Source organism: Stenella coeruleoalba, assembly GCF_951394435.1.
Source record: "Stenella coeruleoalba genome assembly, chromosome: 14".
NCBI classification, from domain to species: domain Eukaryota; kingdom Metazoa; phylum Chordata; class Mammalia; order Artiodactyla; family Delphinidae; genus Stenella; species Stenella coeruleoalba.
Window position 1 is genome coordinate 13,862,522 of NC_137160.1, and position 22,323 is coordinate 13,884,844.

The 22,323-nt window shown below is 40.1% G+C and overlaps 1 long non-coding RNA gene across 1 annotated transcript in view; it reads left to right on the forward strand.

Moving 5' to 3' along the window:
• The window catches only part of LOC307196928, a 37,217-nt gene that overhangs the window by 11,667 nt on the left and 3,227 nt on the right, over window positions 1-22,323 (forward strand). Inside the window, exon 2 of the long non-coding RNA XR_013831290.1 lies at window positions 19,815-19,909. This is a non-coding gene — a long non-coding RNA (uncharacterized lncRNA). The remainder of the gene's footprint in view (window positions 1-19,814; window positions 19,910-22,323) is intronic.

Below are 22,323 nucleotides of genomic sequence, written 5' to 3' on the forward strand. Positions count from 1 at the left end.
TTCAACACCTATTACTTTAAGTCAATCTTGGGTTTTTTTCTACTTTTACCCAACACCCCCCATTCTAGATTGTTGTAAAGTAAATCACAGGCATCCTGTCTTTTAATCCATAAATATTTCAGTATGAATCCATAAAAGATAAAGCCTCCTTTTAAAACTATAGCAATTCTATAATGACACCTAAAAATATGATCATTAATTTCATAATAGCAAATATCAGCTACCTAGTCAGTGTTCAAATTTCTCCATTAGTCTCACAATGTTTTTAAGAGTTGGTTCACATTCAGAGTAAAATATGGTTCATACTTTGCAATTAGTTGATTTGTTTCTTAAGACTCTTTTAAGCAAAGATTCTCTCTCCCTCTTATTTTATCCCCTTGCTATTTCTATTTTTTTAATTGAGGTAAATTCCCTTGCAATTTGTTTGTCATTTGTCTTGTAGAGTTTTCACACAGTCAAGGTGTTTTAAAATGTAGGTTTTATGGGAATTCCCTGGCGTGGTTAGGATCAGCACTTTCACTGCCGTGGGCCTGGGTTCAATCCCTGGTCGGGGAACTAAGATCCTGCAAGCCGTGCATTGTGACCAAAAAAAAAAAGTAAAAATTAAAAAAAAATAAAATGTAAGTTTATTATTGTTCAGGTATGGTGAGGCCAACAGATCAGGAGACAATTGCCACTGAAAAGAGAGTTTGTTACTCACAGTTCCCAACAGGAAGGGGCACACTGGGCCATGCCAGGCCATGCAAGGCCACATGAGGAAGCATTGAAGTCATCAGGGGACAGTAGTGGGAGGGAAGTGTGGGCAAGAGCTTTTATTGTGGTTTCCATGGAAAGGAAGGTACCAGTTGTCTGGATTGGTTACTTTGTATATGAAAGATGTGCTCGAAGGTGAATTCTTTGCTATTACTAGTAATTGGTTAGCCCTGGGAGGGCAGTCTCCCATGGTTTGTAACACCTCAGTTGTCAAAACATTAGAATAAAAAGACATGCTTATTATATAAGATTTGTCTATTGCATCCCCATGATGTCACTTTATATCTTTCTCTGTCCCCTATATTTGCTATAAACTGGTAATGAAATCGGGAGGCTTGATTGGATTCAAGTTTAATTTTTTTATGACTTCCATCACAAAGAACATAATATCCACTTATCTCTCTTTTTGTTATGCCAGAAACCATTCAAGGGCAATCGCTAAATTAATTATTTAATTAGGAATTACAAAAGAAGGATATCCTAATCTCTGAAATATACAAACAGCTCATGCAGCTCAATAACAAAAACAAACAAACAAACAACCCAATCAAAAAACGGACAGAAGATGTAAATAGACAGTTCTCCAAAGAAGGCATACAGATGGCCAAGAGGCACATGAAAAGATACTCAACATCTCTAAGTATTAGAGAAATGTAAATCAAAACTACAATGAGATATCACCTCACACTGATCAGAACGTCCATCATCAAAAAATCTACAAACAATAAATGCTGGAGAAGGTGTGGAGAAAAGGGAACACTTCTACACTGTTGGTGAGAATGTAAATTGGTACAGCCACCATGGAGAACAGTACGGAGGTTCCTTAAAAAACTAAAAATAGAGCTACCATATGATCTAGCAATCCCATTCCTGGACGTATACCCAGAGAAAACCGTAATTTGAAAAGATACATGCACCTCAAAGTTCATTGCAGTACTATTTACAATAGACAGGACATGGAAGCAACCTAAATGTTCAACGACAGAGGAATGGATAAAGAAGATGTGGGACAAATATACAATGGAATATTATTCAGCCATTAAAAAGAATGAAATAGGGCTTCCCTGGTGGCGCAGTGGTTGAGAGTCCACCTGCCAATGCAGAGGACACAGGTTCGTGTCCCGGTCCGGGGGGAAACCACGTGCCGCGGAGCGGCTGCGCCCGTGAGCCATGGCCGCTGGGCCTGCGCGTCCGGAGCCTGTTGCTCTGCAACAGGAGAGGCCACAACAGTGAGAGGCCCGCGTACCGCAAAAAAAAAAAAAAAAAAAGAATGAAATAATGCCACTTGCAGCAACACAGATGAACCTAGAGATGGTCATACTGAGTGAAGTAAGTCAGGCAAAGACAAATATCATGTAATATCGCTTATATGTGGAATCTAAAAAAAATGGTACGAATAAACTTAATTACAAAACAGAACTAGAGTCACAGATGTACAAAACAATCTTATGATTACCGGGGGGAAAAGTGGGGAGGGATAAATTGGGAGACTAGGATTGACATATACACACTACTGTATATAAAATAGATACCTAATAAGGACCTACTGTATAGCACAGGGAACTCTACTCAGTACTCTGTAATGACCTATATGGAAAAAGAATCTAAAAAAGAGTAGATACATGTAGATGTATAAACTGATTCACTTTGCTCTACAGCAGAAACTAACACAACATTGTAAATCACCTATACCCCAATAAACATTTTAAAAATAAATAATTAAATAAATAAAATGTCAGTGTTCCAAAGTGAAAAAGAAAAAAAAAAAAAAGAGGGGTATTCTAATTCTACCATTCCTTCTTTATTTATTAGTGTGATAATTTTTTGTAAAGAGAAATTTCTCCTCATCAACTATTTGGTAACCCAGAGATAGATTGTATCGGAAAGGTAGATTAAATGCTTGATTCTTTCCCTTTATTGACCTGTTTTCAAAAATAATGTGTTGGTATCAGCATCCTCTGAAAGTGACCAGTGAGTTTGTTTCATAGATTTAGACGTATTTAATTGGTTTCAATCCATTGTATTCTTATTGATGCTGAAGTTGTCGCATTCTGGGCCACTGGGAACTTCTTAGAGTTGGCCCCTCACTCATTCTGACCACCAGTGGTTTACCTGTCTTTTGGGATGAGAAGTGTTTCAGGCTTATATTGTTCATTTCCTGTCCCAGACATGGAATCAACCATATCTCCCAGAAGCCCTGTTCCTTTTAATAGGAGGCTGTATTTAGAGACGATAATCTCATTGCTTTTTGGTACTCATTGCTTCTGAGCTGGTCATTGTTTCTAGGTCTTATCAATGAATAGGGCAAGGGAATATGTGTATAAATAATTGATTGACATGTTTATTAATTCTCTTTTAAGTATTGGTTTTCCCTCTCATTTGTTTCTTCTTTGCTTAGGTATGCTCTCTTTTCAGTTTGGTTGTTGAGTCCGTACTGAGAGTTCCAACTCAAATTTACGTACTTAGGTTTGTTTGTTTGTTTTGCTAACTTTTTCAGTAATACATCTGCATCACTTTTTCTGTTGCTGGAATCCTGGTTCCCAACTGAAACCAGCATATTATTTATTCAGTTGCTTTATCTCAAAATATGTAGACAATAACAATCGCCAACACTACCACCAACAATGTGATAACTGAAAGCAGATTAATTTTTCAATAGTTCTTTTTGTCCTTAGGTTATATTTCACTAAAGGATGTTCATTTAAATTCTGTGTCTTGGAGTCATTGAAATAATCCCTCTCAGTGTGGTTATGCTGCCAGCTCAATTCTGCACTAGCCCATTCATTTGCTTCATTTTGCTTTAGACTTTTAAGGATTACACATTTTTAACTTTAAATTTTCTTTGTAGTCAAAGTATATTCAGAGAGGCCTAGCTTTTATCCCTGTATTCCCCACCTTGTTCCCCTTGCTTCCATTGCTTTATTTTTTGGTTTACATTTTCTTCTTCTTTTTTTTTTTTCTTATAAACAAGTTTTTAAAATATAAGCAAGTATCCATTCCCCCCGCCCCCCAAATAAAGGTAGCATACCATTCATGCTTTTTTCCACCTTGCTTTTTTCACCTAATACATGCTACACATCACTAAATAGGACTATATTAAATATTAAATAAAATACATTCTACAGACTCTTATCCACAATTCCGAAATTCTCAAAGCTCTGAAAACCCAGAATTTTATTATAAGTTTGCAGCAAACTCATTTGGAAAAAATCAGATCTGAACCCACATAAAGTTATTTATTGTCTTTATATTTTATACCTATGTGCATTTATACTTGATACATTTCTGATGCTGGAATATTTAATATTATGGGTTCAGCTTCATATAGCTTGATGAAGGTGATATATGCACTGTATTAGCTCCCTGAAACCTGAAAATTTTGAATTCTGAAACATTTAGGCTCCAAGGATCTCAGATAATGCATTCTGAAACTTTAATATATAAATCACTGAGTTACTTTTAGTCCCTTTTCTTCTCCCAACAGCTGTTTTTGAATGTTTTAAAAAAGAATGTGACTATAGGGCTCAGCCTCCCATTTCAGCATAACCAGGTAAATAATAATGATCCTCTTAGTACAAATTGAATGGGAACCAGAAACCCATGGGTTTTCCTTGCATACGCCAAGCCTGGGGTTCTAAGACTTCCTTCTAGGTAAAGTAACTTCAGGGGCAAAGATTTCTAGTGAGAGGCTTAGAAGACTTAGATTAGTATTTTGAAAAATTAAGTATAATTAAGAAGCAGATACATTTTAAAGAAAATCCTGGCTAGAGTGTTTTCATAGAATTCCCCTACTTTGTTGACCCCTTCTGTGTTAGAGTATCATAGAATTTTGGGTTGGAAAGAATACAGTAGTCCCCCTTATTCTCAGGAGATACTTCCCAAGACCCCCAGAGGATGCCTGAAACTGTGGATAGTATGAAACTCTATATATACTATGTTTTTTCCTATACATACATACCTATTATAAAGTTTAATTTGTAAATTAGGCACAATAAGAGATTAACAACAATAACAAATAAAATAAAGCAATTATAAAAATATATTGCAATAAAAATTATTACAATAATTTGAATGTGAATGTAGTCTCTCCCTCTCTCCCTCAAAATATTTTATTGTACAGATTTAATGCCTTTTCCACCTTAACTAAGCACTTACCATGCACTGTGGCCATAACTTTTGCAGTCTTAGATGTGACAGCAAAACTAGCGCACGTTTCTTTTTCCTTCTTCACAATTTTACAGATAGAGGATTCCTTCTTACTGTAGATGTTAGCCACCTCAGCACATAATTTTTTTTCTTTCTTATGAAGTGGAGAACTTTTACCTTTTCACTTAAAGGAAGCACTTTTTGGCTTCTCTTTAGCATATCCGAATTGCCAGCATCACTACTCTTGTGCTTTGGGGACATTATTAAGTAAAATGAGGGTTACTTGAACACAAGCCCTGCAATACTGAGACAGTCAATCTGCTACTCAGGGCGGCTACTAATGACTAACGGGTAGAATACACTGGACAAAGAGATGATTCCCGTCCTGGGTGGGATGGAGTGGGACAACCAGAACTCTCATCAGCTACTCAGAATGGCATGCAATTTAAAAGTTACAAATTGTTTATTTCTGGAATTTTCCATGTAACGTTTTTGGACCGTGGTTGACTGCAGGTAACTGAAACCAGGAAAAGTAAAACTGTGGATAAGTGGGGCCTACTGTATTGGTTGTTGCTGGGAAGAGTCTTCCAGAAAACCTGGACCAAGCACAACTCAACAAGACGTCTTTCCTAACTTTGCCCATTGCTTTTATGAGGAACCACTGCGTTTAGGGTGCTTGAGGTGGGCAGGTATGAACAATAATTATAATACTGCCCTGCTTTATTGTCAAATGGTATTCAGAACTACTACATCATAAACTTTATCTGTGAGGTAACTTAGGCTCAACTTTTTCACAAGTAAGAAAGCTGAGGCCTCTCACTGTGGTAGACTGTATAATGTTCACAGTACTTGCTGCCTCTCCTTGTGAGAGGATTATATGTCCCTGTCCCACTGATAGAGTCACTGGACTTGCTCTGGCCAGCGGACTGTGAATGGAAATGACGTGGGCCACTTCTGGGAGAAAGCTTTAGAAGCCAGCATGTTCTTTTCTGTGTGCTCTTTTCCCTCTATCACAAAGCCATGACCACCCTATGATGGATATGTGGTGTGAGTGGGAAATAAACCTGAGTTGTTATAAACCATTGAGGTTTGGGGCTTGTTTGTTACCACAGCATAACCTAACTTATACTGACTGATACTCTTGCCTTTGGTCATGCAGCCAATGATGAAATGTGATGGGGACCCCAGCGTCTGGATGAAATTCTCAAGTTTTTACTAGAGACAACAGTTATCCTTTTGATTTTCTAAAGCTTGATTTCCGTACGTATTCTAATTTCTGAAATAGATTGACATACCTAATTAATTAATGAAATTCTTTGAGCTCCTAGATATATGGCAAATATTAAGTGCTAAAGTACCAGCATCTATAGATATAAAAACTATTAAGTATTATACATATGCTTACCATCAGACAGGGAACAAAAACAAGGTGACTGAGAAATTAGTAATCTAGAAAGTAAAAGAAGGATGAAAAGGGAACAAGAGGCCTATCATGATGGATGAATTTGTCTGGTATTTTAATTTTCCTTGCTCTGAACAGACAGAGAGGACTTTTGAAAGAAAGGTGCTTTCATCAATCTTTCTCATTTTTTTTTTCACCAGAATAAGGAGATAGGAAGGTTTCATTTTATGAAAAAAAAAAAAAAACAACCTCTCCTAGGATGGAATTTTTCAAGTTTAATTTTGACATTGCATCCTTTTGGTCTTATATGCTTATATGAATATGCTGAGTTTGGGGGTTGGGAGACCCCCTCTCTCTCTCTTTTCTCCCCATCCCCCTCTTTTTTCTCCCTCTTCTTTTTCTTTCATTTTATTAAAAGAAAACCCCTAGGGTCAATCTATCATACTAATACTCGGGTCCATAAAAAGGTGTGTATTATAAAGGCCCTGGTAGCTCAGGTAGTGACAAGACTTGGGTAGATTACTGAATTCTATGTCCTCATGGACTAAACAACCCTAAGGCTCCAGCATATTTATTCTTATATCTGTGGAGCTTTGAGAAAATCAATTAAGAGTGGGAGATGACATGATAATAAGGAAGCTGAGAGAATGTGTCTCTTCCAGGAATTCTGTATAGTGCTCTCTCTTATCACAGAGACCTGAGTCAGTGTGTCACGTGCCAGGAACATCTTGCTTCTACTGCCTGTTGAAAGAAGATTTTGTCTCAGTTAAAAAAAAAAATGCCATGTATATATACCAGGATCCCATAAACATTTATTGAGTACCTACTGTGTGCCAGACTTTCTAATACTCATTCTCAAAGTAAGCAATTTGGAATAACTTCAGGATGGGCACACAATTCTGAGTTGCTTGGACCCAACTCATAGTTATAGAACAGTGGAAGAGATTAGAATAAACCCTTGAAATGCACCAATTTGGCTTGGCTTATAAAATCTCAATTTAAAGTATGAACTGAGAAGGCAAGAAGGACACAAAGGTAAGCAGATGGAAGAGACTCAAACTGGGCACTGGGATGGTGGTGTCTGGACTTTTGGGCAGCTGAGTGGCCAGGATCAGTTGTGCAAATCCACCAGCTGAGATACTCATGAACTCACTGACTCACCTTGGGACTTCTGATTACCAAGTAAAACATGCATTTCTTTTGAAGGATGATTACAGTACAGTGACTGTGATGAGCCACACTCTAATAGACTTGGAAGTTACAAATAATGCACACAGTTTTTTAAGAACATGGAGCACATATATTTATATCCACAACCAGCATTCTATTTCACTCTCTAGTTCTGACATAAGTGAAGGAAAAAATATCACTTATCCTGTCCTGGGGTCAATATGAACTCAATTCTTTTTTTTGTTTTTTGCAGTACGCGGGCCTCTCACTGTTGTGGCCTCTCCCGTTGCGGAGCACAGGCTCCAGACGCGCAGGCTCAGCGGCCATGGCTCACGGGCCTAGCCACTCCGCGGCATGTGGGATCTTCCCGGACCGGGGCACGAACCCGTGTCCCCTGCATCGGCAGGCAGATTCTCAACCACTGCGCCACCAGGGAAGCCCCTGAACTCAAATTCTTTAGTCACCTCTAATTTGAGGACAGCAAAGTGTTCTTTCCTTTTCATCAGCTTTTTGTCTCTCATAGAAGTTTGAATAGGTATGAGAAAAATAAGTTCTGGCAAGCAATAACTTGCAACTGCAGCTGTTTGGGGAAAAAAGAAAACAAGGTAAGTTCAATCCACCACAAAAAGAAGCCTGTTGGCAATTGTCAGAGAAGCAGGATCAAAGACAAAAGTCGAGTTCTTCACCCAGCCTTAACTTACTGTTTTATTACTTCCCCACAGCAGTCTGGAAGGCATAGAGAACCCTTGCCTTACGTAGAAATAATTCTCTGGGCTTCCCTGGTGGCGCAGTCGTTGAGAATCTGCCTGCCAATGCAGGGGACACAGGTTTGAGCCCTGGTCTGGGAGGATCCCACGTGCCGCGGAGCAACTAGGCCCGTGAGCCACAACTACTGAGCCTGCGCGTCTGGAGCCTGTGCTCCACAAAAAGAAAGGCCGCGATAGTGAGAGGCCCGCGCACTGGGATGGAGAGTGGCCCCCACTTGCCGCAACTAGAGAAAGCCCTCGCGCAGAAACGAAGACCCAACACAGCCAAAAATAAAATTAATTAATTAAAAAAAAAAAGAAAAGAAATACTTCTCTGATGAAACACTAATTGGCCAGAGTCAATGGGGCTCGCTGGGCTGTTTCTGACTGTTTTGCTCACAAGGCACCAAGTCAGGAAGGCATTTTTATGGGCAAGAGCCAAATCAGGTGGGTTTCACACATTGCTATTGTAAGATTTGGGAAAGAGACTAGGAAAGGAAAGATAAAAAGATAATTAATGACGCATATCAAAGTAAAGCCTCAGACTTACCGGCGCAGTGGTTGAGAATCCACCTACCAAGGCAGGGATGCGGGTTCGAGCCCTGGTCCGGGAAGATCCCACATGCCGTGGAGCAACTAAGCCCATGCACCGCAACTACTGAGCCTGCGCTCTAGAGCCTGTGAGCCACAACTACTGAGCCCACGTACCTAGAGCCCGTGCTCCGCAACAAGAGAAGCCCCCGCTCACCACAACTAGAGAAAGCCCGTGTGCAGCAACAAAGACCCAACGCAGCCAAAAAATAAATAAATAAATTTATTTAAAAAGAAAAAGAAAGAATCCGCCTGCCAGTGCAGGGCACACAGATTTGAGCCCTGGTCCGGGGAGATCCCACATGCTGCGGAGCAACTAAGCCCGTGCGCCACAACTACTGAGCCTGAGCTCTAGAGCCCACGAGCCACAACTGCTGAAGCCCGTGCTCTGCAACAAGAGAAGCCACCGCAATGAGAAGCCCACGCACCACAATGAAGAGTAGCCCCGGCTCACCGCAACTATAGAGAAAGCCCACGGGCAGCAATGAAGACCCAACGCAGCCAAAAAAAAAAAAGAAAAAAAATTAACCAGTTACAAAAATGGTTTAAACATTTCTTGATTGTAAAGGGAGAAAGTTATGTTGGTCTAGAGCAGGAATTAGCAAAATATGGCCCATATACCAAATCTGCTTCTGACTCATTTTGTAAATAAAGTTTTATTGAAATACAACTACACTTGCTTATTTACATAATCTCTGTAGCTTTTTTCATGCTACAACCTTAAAGTTGGTATGACAGAGATCATAGGGTCTGCATAGCTTAAAATATTATTATCTGGCCCTTTATAGAAAGTGTCTGCCAGCCTCTAGTCTAGAGGTAAACATTGGGCTGGACAAAATTACCCTCGGTGGAAGTTTGTAACATGGATATGTATAGGGGGAAAATTCTTTTTCTATTAAAAATTCACAATAAAAGCGATCTTAATTTTGTAACAGAAGAACTTTTAAAATTAAAAAATGTATATATTTTTGGCAGTGAAAGTTGTGAAGCTTCTCTATATTTGGGTCAGGTTATTAGTGATGCCTGCAGAAGAGAGGAAAGATCAGGTTTAAAAATAAGGCTCTAATGTTAATGGCATCAGATATTAGCCTCTACTAGCCTCTTTATTTAAACTGCAGTTAAGATAGAAAAAGCTTACTCGTATCCCACAGGGCTGGGGCTGTTTAAAATGCAGGACTGGTTATGTCTGAGGGTTCCTTCCCAGCCACCCTTCTAAGCTGCTCCTTCCCAAACGACATGTTCTGTGTGCCTTTTTAGTGAACACCTGAGCTCAGCTCCTCCCATCTACCTCTCCAGAGTTGTCAGCCAACACTGCCCTACGACCCCGTGTGCGTGCACATCTGTGCACATATACCTGGATGTGGGTGAACACGCATGCGTACACACCCACACGCACACACACAGAGTGCTCTGGCTGTATTAAGCTCATTGCTCTCTACATACTTCGTGAATTTCCGTGCCTCCTGTGTCTTTGCTTTAGTGATTTCCATGCCTCTTGTGCCTGTTGAAACCACTCATTTGCCTGAAAAATCCAGCTGTGAAGAACATGCTTGGGAAATGTGATCTTCTGTTTCAGTCTCCTGCTTCTGAGCTTTCATTACCAAGCCTTTTGGTGAATGAGAAGAAATTCACAGGGTCCAGTTAGTGGTCACTGCCCTTGGTCTTTTGAGCTACACTTTTATTCCTTAGAGGAAAAAATCCTAAATTCACTACAGGGCTAGAGTCCAGAAACCACAGGGAAGTTTTCGACTCCTTTTCAGGCAAGAACTAAAGTCTTTTTAACTTCAACCACAACTTCCCTCTAAGTTCTGTCAGGGCAAAGCTAGTGTTCTATTCTTTGAGTGGCCACGAAGGCCCTCAAGGGAATGGCAGTACGTTTATTGTAAGAAAGAATGAACGAACGCGGCCGAGTGGTTATGAAGGAATGCTTGGTAGGAAGGTGAACTAGTGTAGTCAGATCGCTATCCGATGTTATAGTGGCATATTAGCCTCTGCCATGTCTGGCAATTTCTCTTAGATGATTTGTTTGCAGTGGCTGCATTCCCATTGTCCAGAGCAGGGCTGCCATGTTGCGTAACTCCGGTGCATTCAGTGCACAGGCTGACCTGCCATTTGCAGCCGGTCCAAGGTAGTGCTAAGAGCATGGATTTCAAGGTACACATTTCCAGGTCCAGATTTGATTCCCAACTTTCAGCATTTACTAGTTTATTGACACTGCTCAGATTCCTGAAAGTTCTTCAAACCTCTGTTTCTTCATCTTTAAAATAGGGCAAATTATATATCATAGTGTTACCATGAGGATTAAATGAGGTAAAGTATGACACTTAAGAAAATAATAAATGCTTAATAAACATGCTTTTCGTGATGTGTGGCTGAGGTTGGTTGTGAATCTTCACTGGGGATTTATGTCACTGTAAACCATTTTAGTATAGAGTGGGCTTTGATGTTGTTTTACATAGTGTGATTGTATTAGTTTCCCAGCGCTATTGTAAGAAATTATCACAAACTGAGCAGCTCTAACAACAGAAATTTATTATCTCACAGTTTTGGAAGCTAGAAATCCAAGATCAAGGTGTCGGCAGTGCTGTGCTCCCCCTGAAGGCTCTAGGGGGAGATCCTTCCTTGCCTCTTTCGGCTTCTGATAGTTTCTCATAATCCTTGGTGTGTGTTCTTTGGCTGCATCACTCCAATCTGCCTCTGTTGTCACCCTTTCCCTTCTCTGTGTGCTGTGCCTAAATTTCCCTCCTCTTATGATACCAGTCCTTGGACTAAGGCCCACCCTAATCCAGTGAGACCTTATCTTAACTTGATTGCGTCTGCAAAAACCTTATTTCCAGATAAGGTCACATTCACAGATCCCAGGGATTAGGACCTGAACATACCTTTTGGGGGGACACAATCTAACCCTCAAGAGTGAGCATGAACATAATCTTGGATGGTGGCAAGAAGAGGAAGGGTCTCTCCAGGAACCTCCTGTATGACCTTGGACGAGTCACTTAACATCTTTTGTCCTGTTTTCTCATTTGTACCGTCTGTGAATTGAGGAGATTGGATAACATACTCAGATCCCTCACCTTTAGCTTTTTATGGTTTCATGAAGTATCTCAAATTCCAGATTTGCTGAACCTGAATTCATGAGATTTTTCTGTAGTGAGGCCCTGAGACAACTAAAGGAAGGACGGCGTCAGCCCTCACAGGTGAGCTTCTGCGGCATCAGCCAGGGTGGGTTCGCCCACTGTGCTCACCTCCTCTGTGTCCTGGGAGCATCCTTCCCACAGAAATTTGTTATTTATTCCCTTCTTTCATTGCTAAACCACTGTTATTAAATTTTATTTCTATTTTTATAAAACCTGCCCTCCATTTTAGCAGGGTCTGCTGTAGCGTCCAACTTCATTGCAATCACAACTGTTGGCAATTTTTGAACGCTGTTAAAAGCCAGTGTAAGACTCACAGAATTGGAGGTGGCGGGGGGGGGGGGGGGGCGGGTGGATAGGAGAGCCCACATAGGGGACTTAAAATGTGTTTATATTCATCTCAAGTCTTTAGAGGCCCGACTCTTCCAGTGGGACCATTGAGGTCCATGTGGTTCCTTGGCTAAAAATAGACATAGAGATTCACATCTCACATGAACCTGAAGTGAGGAAAAAAGAATCCTTTAGTCTAACAAATACTCCATAAAGAAGACTATTTGTTTTGTTCTTATGAAGCAACTGAACACATTTTATAGCCTGAAAGAACACTTGGGGTGCCCCTAGAAATTTATTGTTAAATAACTTTTAAACTCCAATACTATTGGAGTCTTAGAAGTTGCAGCTTTTATTATGAATGATAGCATTACCTAGGAAATAACCACCCGAACCACATTCTTTGTATGTATTATGTTGACTACACCAGAAAATTATAGATTTTTCTGTATACATGCATTAAGCAACAGAAACTTGCTAAATTGATTATGCAGATTTTGGAAAATAAGCAAATATTTGCTGCATAAATATTTCTAATATCTACACTCTATATTAGATACCCTAGAAACTATATTTTGCCTTTCTATGAAGTTTGGCAAGTGTGGCTTAAGAATAATAATAATGATGATAATAGTCAAAATAGCAATGCAGAATTTTAATTGAGAATATTAAAGTGCTCTGGAACCCAATAATGAATATAAACCTCATACAACAATACGGTTAATCTCTTGATTTATTAGGAAAGTGTCTACAAAGGTAAAATTCAGCTCGGTTCCTATTAATATAACACTGTTTGTGAATTAGCGGCATCTGAATTAATGAGGTTTTATTGTGAGTGAAACTTTACTTTTTAAAAATTTTGTTTTGATTACATAAAATTTTTTTGTAGTTGCATCTGTAATGTCTCCGATAACTGAAAGTGCCACTCAGAGGAACCAAAGCCATCACTGCGAGGGTCTCACTATCGGGGACATCATTTTTAAGACATGTGTTATATTATATATATTATATTATATTGTATTGGACTGTTACATTATTTGGGATCATTGCTGGCTATTTTAGTCCTGAGCCTGTGATCTGTTCCACAGCAGTCTGCTCTCTCATGATGGCTGGGAGGCAGAGTGGTGAAGAACCTGAACCCTGGAGTCAGACAGACCTGAGTTCAAATGACATTTCCACAACTTTCTAGCATGCAACCTTGGCCTTCTTAACTTGTCGAAGCCTCAGGTTCCTCATCTGCAGAATGGGTCCTTCTTTGTAGGCGAGTTAACAGGATTGAATGCGGTAGAGCAGGGACAGTGCTGTTCAATGTTAGCCCGTGGTAGGAATTGGCTCCCGGTAGTGGTCTCTACCCCTGCAGCACCTAACATTCATAGCCGGCTTATAGGCATTGTTCATGAACAAAACTGAAATCACCACTGAATGCACTGCAGGGTTCATGGAGCTAAGACGGGAATGAGCCTCACTTTCTTACTGTAGGAGAGCTGGTTTGGATTAGAGGATCTCAAAGAGCCTTTTTAAGCTTAATGCTACAGAGCCTGTGTGGTATGATAAGAAATAAATATGTGGTTTTTGTCCCAGATTCCTGGCACAGAGCTCCTAAAACTCTTAGAATTTCCTGAGTTTAGGAGTGATAGGAGCATCTTTTTTTATTCATAATGGATTCCTTTCAACCATTCAGCCTGAGTTTTTGCAAATGAGGTGACTTTGGGCAAGGCCCTAGATAGCTTCTGGATGTGGGGGGCTGGCCAGAAAGAGAGAGTCTTGGTTAAAAGGTTGGAACTTTCATCCCCACCCCTTGACCTCTGAGAAGGGGAGAGGGGCTTGAGTTTGTGTCCAATCACCAATGGCCAGTGATTTAATCAATCATGCCTGTGTAATGAGACCTTCAAAAGAACTTAAAATGAGGGAGTTCTGGGATCTTCCAAGTTGGTGAACACGCCAGTGTGCCAGGAGGGTGGCGCACCCCAGCTCCATGGGGACAGAGGCTCCTGTGCTCAGCATTCTTCCAGACCTCGTCCTGTGTCCCTCTTCATCTGGCTGTTCATTTGTATCCTTTATAATAAACTGTAACAGTAGCATTTTCCTGAGTTCTGTGAGTCATTCTAGCAAATGATCAAAACTGAAAGCGGGGGCATGGGAACCCAGAATTTGTAGCCAAGCAGAAGGAGCGTGAGCAGCCTGGGCATCGCCTGCTTTTGAAGTGAAGGGGGTCTTCTGGGACTGAACCCTCACACCTGTGGGATCTGAGCTAACTCTGGGTAGTGTCAGAATGGAATTGAATTGTTGGACACCCAGTTGGTGCCAGAGAATCAGAGAATCTGAGAGTCTATAAGGACCATTTCTGATAAGTTTTGCAACCTGATCCCCCTGCCCCCAACCAGCACTGTGTCTCTGGTTTCTGAACCATTAACTAGAAGTGCGGACAGAGTTTCTCATGCTTCTAGGCTGTGACAGGGAGAGGTGTGTGTGCAGTGACACTGATAAGGAGAGCCATCTCTCTCCTCTGGACTGATCTTTTCAGATGGGCATCTCGGGGTGAGAAATCAATTGGCGTAAATGCGCAACTACAGGACCGAGAGTCAAGAAAATAAGGAAGTTAGTTACCATGGCCAAGGTCATCCTTGAACCTCAAAAGGGGAAGCTGCGTGTAACATCTCTCATAGGTACCATACCTAGTATGACAGTCTTGCAGATACATTCAAAATACTGCCCGATCCAGACTGAAAATATGTCCCCTACTGCCCAGAATTTTCTCATTCACTACAAATCCCTTCTGGAAGTGGGCAGGGTACAGCAAACATAAATAAACACATAGATAAATATATCTCATCTTCATTATTTTGTAATATATCACTAGGATGAATCTCATTCCAAGAAGCTTCCATGCCCTCAGGAATCATGTCTGCTCCTGTGGTTCACGTTATCAATTTTGAAATGCTTTCCCACAAACCATTTTCTTTCAGGTTCTGGGCCTATGAAGCTAACTTAATTCACTCTCCTCTTTTCTGTGGTGTCAGCTCAGAGGTTAAGTTGGATGCTAGAGGACATGTGTTATCACGCTCCATGAGAACTAAAAAATGTTTTCCAGCTTGTAAATTGCTTTTTGTTTATTTAATTTTGTCTTTCACGGACTATATATTCAGCATATGCCTCTGGGGTCTTTTATACATTAATAATTCAGAAACCACTGACCTATAATCATATTAAAACTCTCATTTTATCTCCAGTTTACCCATAATAGAATCCTGTTACATGAGTTGGGCAGAAGCCTTGTGAATAGATAATCTCGTCTCTAAAATGCTATGGCTTTAAGGAGTAAGTAGGGATTGTAAATTCAAATTGTGAGCCATTTTATTACTGTACATTCTGTCATTATGGTACGATTACAAAGCATTTCAGATTTTATTAGTTAATTTATTTAGCCATCTCCTGATCAGTTTAGTTCTTTTTTTTTGGTCAGGGTTGCTGACCCTTCCAACAGGTGAAAATGAAAGCAGTTCATAGTGAAAGAAACCCCTTCCAGTTTCTTCGCAGGTGTTGAATGAGACCTGGGCGTCTCACGTCTCAGTGATTCAAAATCAAAAGCCCATTTCCACAATCACCTGGGGGCTGGAATATACCACTTAAACCTCTTGTCCATGTAAAAAGGTAGTTTAAACCCGGGACATTTGAAGGCTTGGCTGAAATTTGTTTCTCCAGCTAAGTTTTGCCTTATTAATCATGGAGGTTAGTCCCTTGGCCTGTTTCTGAGTGGAAAACCAAAGTGTTTTAAAACAATTATGCTGAATGTCTGCCAGGTTTTGATTATCCAGATAAGTCGTAATGTCAAGTTAATGACAGTTTGATCTAAATTTCATTATTTAGTTTTATTGAGAGCTATATTATGAGAAAAAAGGGAAACAAGTCAAAAGCTGCATCTATACACAGCCTTTCAGTCAACGTTCTGTGTGCACAGTTGTCTGGAATACCGTGTGGTTAAGCCAACTGGATCATTACAACAGCAAACAGAATCGACCGTGTAGCAGCATAGTTATTTTGGCCACGTTAGGACAAGTGAGGTGATGTTTTAGGGCAATGTAACCAGTTTACTGAATGGGATGATCTTAGTGGATGCAAATAGGACATGGCATTAGTTATTTTTCCCCTCACAGCTTTGTCAGCTCTGTTTCCTGATCTATGACAGCACCACGGACAAGTCTCATGGCTTTTGGGTGGCTTTCAGTGATAAGAATCATCTCACTTGGGTAGCTGTGACTCATTTTTCAAGAGTTAAAATGTCTGCTCTAGTCTAAATCAAAACTTCATTCTCCCATTCAATCCAAAGCTTCTTCCTTCCCCACCTCTGGCCTCACCTCTGCTCAAGAGACACAGTCAGGAAGGGCTGGTCCTTTCCCTTCTTTGCCCTTTCCTTGCCTTCCCACCATCTTCTTGAAGACCCCCCTCCCCAGCCTCTGTGAGGGGTCTCTCAATGGCCACCCACTTCCAGCCTGGAGTGGGAGGAAGCTCTCCCTCTGCCACTTAGTAACTTTCTCCAATTATTCTTTCCTATTTCTAGTCTTTCTTACTTAAGCTGCAGATGGACGACAGGGATTTTGCTCTGATTTTTCTCAGCATTGGGCTGTCCTCACAATATATTTCAACACGGAAAGTCCCATTAAACATCTGTTCACAGATACACAGACCATAGCACAGGTATATTCCAGGGCAGAAACTTCACTGCATGTGATCAGAGAGTTCTTCAAAGCCTAATATAAATCTTGGGAGTTCTTTAGTTTACTAGGAGAGAAAGAAATGACTATAGGAGTAAGTGCTGAGAAGAATAGCCAGTGTTGAGCTTTGATGCTGTTACTTTGCACGTATGGCCCAGAGGATCTGAGGAATTCTTAGACGATCTCCCTTGTGCACAGAAGGTGATGTTGGTGTCCACATTGGCTTGACTGGTTCCCATTTCTCAGAGACAGAATCAGGGCCAGCTGTCTCCTCTAGGTTCCACCTCTTGTGTAGTGGGTGGTCCGAATAATGTGAAGGGGAGTCCCGAACTTTGTGCTGTCTTCAATTTGTTTCTATCTTCATTTGACTACTCTGTTGGGAACATTAAATCAATGTGCATGATTTTTGAAGAATGTGATCTAGAAAATTCAATTATTGAGTGTCTGGAAGGGTTTCAGAGATTAAAGTACTGTGTAAAGATGTGTAAGCAGTTATTATTAAAATTAAATAAATGTTTGCTCCATACAATTAAATTACATTGTCACATGGTTTGTATAACTCCTCAGCACACATTTTGTTTTGACTTTTTCTAATTCCCCCAGGTGGGATTAGAAACTGCTTTCCTCTGTTGCTCCCATAGCTTTTTCTTCATACTTCTATTTTAGCTAGATTCAATTCAATTTGATTTGCTTTAGTTTCAGGTAACATTTATTAAGTGTAAACTATGTGCTAGTTGCTGTTTTAGGCCCCGAGGAAAAAAAAATTGAGCTGTACCTTCCAGCAAACATCTAGAGCGTGTGTAAGTGTGTTGTGTGTGCATTTGTGTGTGTTAACATAAATGCAGTTAGGTCCATGGGAAGAACAAAATTCAAAGGAGGCAGAGGGAAGGGAATACCTATCCATGGTCCAGGTGCTGAAAAGTTCAAAGATGAATGATTTTGGCTGCATTGAATTAACTATGAATGCTTTCAGCAAATCTGTGCCCCTTGCCTTTTGGAAGGATTCAAATCTTTCTGGATGGGTGGTTGGCGAAAATACTCCTCTTACAGCCCCCATGGAAGAGGCACAACAGAGAACTATGGTAGCAAAATTTTCCTCTCACTAGTTTTGCCCTTGAAATTGGTGAGCACAGTTCTGCAAATTAGAAATTATTTCTGAGGTTTCCACATTGTTCAGTTTTCCAGCAAGTGCGCCAACCATGATGGCAACCTTCTTCCTGGAGTCAAGCAGTTTTCTTCACTTGCTCATAACTCTGACGTGTTTATTGAGGGTTGATGTAGAATATTAAGCAGTTGGTATTCAGGAAAAAAATTGGTAAGGAACAACATTCATGGTTATAAAGTCATTGCAAGTGGAAGAATTGGAAAGTCAACATTTTGGCCTTCCCTTTTGAGTATCAGCAGAGATTTTAAAAAGGAAAGACATTAAATAAACTAAACAAAGCCAAACAAATTACATATTAAAGTTAAAATAAAAAAAGACATCATAATATTCACAAACCATTTGTCTTTCTTAAAAAGCAGGGTAGGTGTCACCCACATTGTAGATATTTATTATTGAAAGTTTGGATTCTGGAAAGGATGAGAAAAGCATCTTCCTGTTTACTTCTTATCTATAAACATGTTTCACGGCCTATTAAAAGCTCCTCAGAAGCAAAAACATTTTTTAAACCATTTTTGTGAGGCAGTGTTTGATAGAATACGAGGTTAACTGAGTGTAAAAGACCAATAAAATAAATAAATGGTGAAAGATGGGGTAAAAAAAAGCAAAGGGAAGGATTACAAAACAAGTGGAGTAATTTCCATTTTTTACATGCTTTGGAACAAATCATGGAGGATGTGAATTTTCATTCCTTGAGAATTTGAAAGAATCTATTAGTAAGATGATTTGGTTCTGGAACTTTTGGGGGGAAGTAGTTCTTTAATAGTTTTTTCAGTTTATATTATTGTTATTGCTCTAGTACATTATATTATCTCTGGTTTCAGTTTTGGAAATTTACATTTTTTCAGCAAATGGCCAGATTTTGAAATTTCTTAGCATAGAGTTGAACATGGTATGAGAATTTCATATGCATGTCTATGCTAATCTATTTAAATTTCCTTCCATGTTAGTTGTTGCTTACTTTATCATTTCTAAATATTTCTATTTGTTTCTTCATTCAATTTGTAAAACATGGCCTATTATGCTTATTTTTCCTCAAATATAAAGGTCTTGAATTTGCTGACCAGTCCCTAATGTTATTATTTTGGGATTTCTACCTCTTTTATTTTCTTCCTTTGCTTCATTTTAGTTATCATATGATCTTTCTCTAGCTTCCAAATTCAAATGGTTATATTTTCTCTTTTCAACCTTTCCTGAATAACAGTGAGAGTTTTTTAAACTTTTTAATTTGTTTTTGGGTACAATTTTGGCTAAATACCTTAAGTTTTAATATGTATGGTTCTAATTTCTGTTTTTTCTAAACAGTTTGTATTTTTATGGTAACATAATAGGAAGTGTATTTGTTGTCAAATAATGAAGGGTTTTTTGTTTAAACTTTTATTACTTTTTTCAATTGTCGTTGTAGGAGATTAGGACCTACACAATTTTTGCTATCTGGAATTTATTGAAATTATCTTCTTTCTTACCACATATTTAACTGTGTGTGCATGTATACATACATACACGTACATGTATACATATGTGTGCATGTGTGCGTGTGTGTGTCCCATGAATGCTTGTGAACTTACATTTTTAAACAAATTCAGTTTTTAGGTCAACCTTAAGTAAATATATGGGTCAAATAAATTGACTTCTTTTTTAACTCTACAGTATCTTCTTCCTTCTCAGTGTACAAACACATTTAGGTCTCTCCCAGCCTTGGAGACTTCTCTCGATGACGCTATTCCTTCGAAGTGGTCCTGGCTCGCTCCTTACCGGCACTGGTAAGTATTTGGAAGTGGCAGCTACACTTACTAACTTCAGTACTTCACTGCTCAGCCTCTCTTTACTTTATTAAAATTCAAACCTGTATAAACAAAAAGGATTTACTGTATAGCACAGGGAAGTATATTCAATATCTTGTAATAAACTATAATGGAAAAGAATCGAAAAAACAAAGACTATATATATATATATGTGTAACTGAATCACTTTGCTATACACCTGAAACTAACACAATATTGTAAATTAACTAATTTTTAAAAAAAGAGAAAGAAAAACATCAAAATTTTAAACATTCATGGAGGATCCACTGTGAGGTAGGTGTAGAGGTGTGATCCGTGAGATCCATGACCTCAAAGAGCTTGAGTTGGGTCTGAGTTCCAGAATTTGCATCAGGGTTCTTTGATTTGGCTTGGTAGAAGCTAGTTTCATCCCGTGACTAGTTAGGAAGGGTGTAAAACAAAGACAGAGGAATGGCTTCTCTGAGTAGAGGCTTTATTACATCCTTCCCTTCTTTCACATTTGCCAGGAGAATAAGAGTGAGGAGGAGAAGGCTGGCAGCTTTGAGCGTCTCTGGCCTCGAGAGTAGAAGAGTGTAGAGCAGGACCAGTCTCCACGAAGGTGGGAGAGAAAGCCATCTATGAAGCTGCCGAAAACTTTTGTGTCTTCAGTTGGGTGTAGTTGGGACCCAGGGAAGAGAGCCAGAAGTCTGGCTGATAATATGTCAGGTCTTCCACCCAGGGTGGGGTTCCTGTTTCTTCTCCATCTACTTACGGGGACACACCACCCTTTTTGATGCACTCAGGATCTCCTGCCTTATCTGTGTTAGAGATAATATTTTGAGGGCACCATCTTGGCCCATCTCAGCCCCAACTGACACCTTGCAACCACATGAGGGATCCTGGGCCAGAACCACCTAACTTAGCTGCTCCTGGATTCCTGATCCCCAGAAACTAGGAGCAATAATAGATAGTTTTTTAAGCTGCTAAATTTGGGTATAATTTGTTACAGCAGTCCGTACTATAACAGTGCATTAGAGCTTCGCAAAGAGGTACAATGAAGGCTAAAGAAAGGAGCGGTCACACCCCCGTGGGAGAACAGTGAAAGCCTCCGATGGAGGTGTGTGGCATTTGAGATGGGTCTTGCAGAGAACTGGGCATGTATATGCATATGGAGAAGAGAAATAACATTTCAGGAGAAAGAACAAGGAGATGGAAAAGTGAAAGTCATGTTCAGGAAAGAGGGCAGTGTCAGTGATCTGCCTCTGTGATGCACGTCAGAAACTGGTGGGAGATGAATCAGGAAAGGTGGGCTAGCACTACAAAGAAAGCACCTGTGTGCTTCCTCTTTCTCACCCAAACCCCTAAAGACAGCCATTCTTCACGGTTTGGTCCTTGGACCTCTTCTCTTTCTTTATGGAGTTCCTTGGTGATCTCATTCACACCAATTTCTACCTGGATTGCTTTAAAATCTAATCCAGACCAACCCTTAGTGATTGTCTCACATCTCCAATTGCCTGCTGATCTTTTCCACCTGGATACATTACCGGCCTCTCAAATGTTTTTGACTCCTAAATCCATCTTCCTCTCCAGCCATCCTCCTTTACTGACTGCCTTAAATCTAAGGGATGACACTGCTACTGTTGACACCATCCAGGTGGTTTTCCCTGGACCACTCATCTGGGCAGAATTGTGAGAATCCAAGATGGAAACTTTCTAGTGGGATGTCTCTAGGGACACAATTTAGTGCCACTGATTGGAAGCCTGTGGGACAATTCAGAGGAAGCATCATCCACATTGCTACCCCTCTCGCCATATACACGTGTCATATGCTTCCTTGTTACCCTCTGTAGATGACTGTTTTAGATCACATCCAAAGCAGCCATTTTCCTTTAATTCTCACCCTGAATGCAGCTGTTCTAGGTGTAGTGTATCCATCCTGGGCAGTGTAGATGAGGTTACTGAGAAGTTTAGTCCTTAGGCTAAAAACCTTGTCATCCCATTGGTATCTTTCTGCAATTAGTCATCAAGTCTCATCCATTTTATCTCCCCTTGTCTCTCATTTTCAGCCAGACCCCCCTACCCTAAGTGGTCCTGATAGTGCTGAGAGATTCTCAACCTGGCTGCAAATTAGAATCCCTGGAGAGCTTTCAAAAACTCCCTTGGGCCTCACTCAAGGCCAATTATATCAGAATATCTGGGGTGGAGCCTAGACAGCTTATTGTTTAAAAGTTTATCCCGAGATTCTACTGTGTAGTCAGGTGGAACTCCACCGGTGGACAAGGAAAAGCGTTGCCTTGAGGGATAATGCTAACCTGGTCTTTAATTATGCTGACCTGGGGAAATCATTCACACCTTCTGAGAATCAATTTGCAATTCTATAAAATGTGATAAAAGGTTCCTAGCAAGATTATTGG